Below are 2500 nucleotides of genomic sequence, written 5' to 3' on the forward strand. Positions count from 1 at the left end.
TGTAAACAACCATTTTTATCTTGGAGCGGAGCGTTCCTTTACTCGTTAGATTTGTCTTGTCGCGTGTGTATTCGCTTTTTCGACGCTTTTTAACCATTTAACTTGTTTAGCGAAGCTAAACGCACAGACAGACAAAAAAAAAGGAACAGCATCGCGCGTCAAACAGCGACGACCCATCTGAAGCGATCTTTCATTTATACACCGTTTGTAAACAGAGAGATGTATAAAGCGCGGGGAATCATTCGAAACCCTGGGGCTATTCGAGCTTGCATTTCAGCAAATTATCATCTCAAACATTTCACTCGTTTGCTTTTTCTAAATTTATAGGAGAGCTTCTTTCGTTTATTTTTGACACACCTTTCGTAAATATCGTTTCTGGCAACGTCGGGAGCGTGGATTTCTACAAGTGAACAATCGCGCCGATCCGATAACTTCCAGCAGGATGGAGAATCTTTATAGATTATCTTCCGAGAACTCGGTGCTTTCACGGGCGGTCGTTTATAAATTTTAACGAACGACTCGCGCGCCGTGACGCACTTGCGCTAGTTCGAAGAGATATTTCGAAATTTGTTTCTCTCCTTTAACGGCCTGCATTTAGTGTATCGGTTGCGATTTTCGTCACATCGTTTCCACGACAAACGCCGACGAACTGCCCAACTATCGCTCGTACGTTGCGACTCTTTCTTTGTTTATCGTTCATTCATTCTTTCAATTTCGTTCGATAATCCCGCTCCGAAACGTTCTACTTTCGTTGAACGACGGCGAGATGTTTAGAAAGAAATGAATTACTCTTTTTTCGAGAAGCAAACGCAAGCAGTCTTTTGTTAAGAAAACGACCCTCAGCCAGGCGTGGTCCAGGAATTGTATCCGTGGACCGCAATGTGCGTTCGAAATGTCGATGTTCATGTGTCCTGCAGTTCACACGTTGACGCGCAATTAGCTGCGTTCTTCATCGACCCACGAGCCAAGTGATCCACCGTTCAGGGTAATCGTAAAATTTTGTATTTCAAACTCTTTAGATCTTTAGAGTGTTATTTTCATTATTAACACGCATCACATTCGATACCCACATCACTCTCCCACCCGGCGCGTGCGGGAGAGCGAATTCGGGCGTCGCCAACGTATTTGTTTGTTTGTTCGATCGTTGACGACACGATCGCGTCCAAGGACGGAAACCGTCGGAGAAACGCCCAGTGGCACGCTCCTCTCGACGGTCGGGCGTAAAGTACATTTAAAAACCTTGAAAAGTACGAACGCACACAAGGAATGCGAGCGCGCGTCCTGTCGCTGAATCGTGGGTTGCGAGATTCGAACAGACACACGGCCGGCGACGATCGGTCTAACTAATGGACACATAGTTTTTCAAAGACTCGCTATCGTCGCTTCTCAGCCGGTCCGTAAACAACACACATCGATCAGGCGGACGCACGAATCTTACCACGGTGCGTGTTTCGTAGATTCCAGGTTACCCGCAAGTACCTCTCTCTCCCTCTCGAAAGAGGAATCTCGATCCGTCCTTTTTGGACAATGGAGAAATCTTTTTATCGCAACACGGATGGCAAAGAAACAACCAAAGCGTAGGAGCGTGGGGACGAGAGCGACGAAAAGAACGTCGCGAAAACAAAGTTTCGACGGTTGCTCGTTCTAATACATCGTAGTTTCAACTCTCTCAGTTTTAACCACTCCTAGACGCTTCGTAAACTTTTAACAATTCTTCGCCTCCGCGAGTTTCATTTCGAATAGAGCGAACGCAACACGGACCAAAAAAACTCCGGTGATGCCAGATCATTTAGCAAAGATCAGACGGCGGGTCATCTGTATTCCTTTTCTCTCTTTTTTATATCTTTCCATTTAACTAGGGTGTCGCAACGACGGGTACATTTATATATTTATATATATTGTATTTCAATTTTAATGATCCTTCACTTTCGGTTTGTAATAATATGATCCTTCTTTCATTTCGATCCTTCATATTGTAGGTTAACCAACAGAAGTTTGTTTTTTTACGACTTGTATTTTTGTGGTTTGTTTGTTTGTTTCTTACGACTTGTTTGTACCCGATCAAGTAGACGACGACCCATAAGTATAAGTTAGAGAGATAAAGGTCGAGAGACCTCACGCAAGCGTCTTTTACTTCCATTCACATCAGCCAGAGAGAAATGGTCCGGCGTCGTGCTCTTTGGCGCCGTTGGTCGCACAGTTTTTTTGCCGGCGGTTCCGAACGGACGGGAGAGAAACGCGATGAGTAATCAAAGCGACCTCCGCACGTAACCGTGTCGGTGTAATTTTACCGCATCGCAGCGTTTTGGTATTTGTTTCTTATTGGCTCGAACCCGAGATTTATGTGTTTTGTGTCATGTATATGGTATTATTTATTATATCTTTCTCGTTTTGTATAATTTTTGGTCCGAGCTCAATAAACTTTTATATCGCTTTATCAATGATCCATTCAGTTAGGTTTTCTCTTGTATTTTTAATTTGTTAATGATCCTTCCGCAGG

At 44.0% G+C, this 2500-nt stretch overlaps 2 non-coding genes across 2 annotated transcripts in view; both read right to left on the bottom strand.

The window, feature by feature from the left end:
* Positions 1 to 833: 833 nt before the first annotated feature.
* On the bottom strand, positions 834 to 988 carry LOC143306804 (5.8S ribosomal RNA). The gene has a single exon (XR_013064110.1). It is a non-coding gene; the product is annotated as a 5.8S ribosomal RNA (ribosomal RNA).
* A 1494-nt stretch (positions 989 to 2482) lies between these two features.
* The window catches only part of LOC143306819 (small subunit ribosomal RNA), a 1923-nt gene continuing 1905 nt past the window's right edge, over positions 2483 to 2500 (bottom strand). The window contains exon 1 of the ribosomal RNA XR_013064125.1: positions 2483 to 2500. This exon is cut by the window's right edge and continues 1905 nt beyond it. This is a non-coding gene — a ribosomal RNA (small subunit ribosomal RNA).

The sequence above is a fragment of the Osmia lignaria genome, unplaced genomic scaffold (genome assembly GCF_051020975.1).
Source record: "Osmia lignaria lignaria isolate PbOS001 unplaced genomic scaffold, iyOsmLign1 scaffold0036, whole genome shotgun sequence".
In the NCBI taxonomy this organism is placed as follows: Eukaryota; Metazoa; Arthropoda; class Insecta; order Hymenoptera; family Megachilidae; genus Osmia; species Osmia lignaria.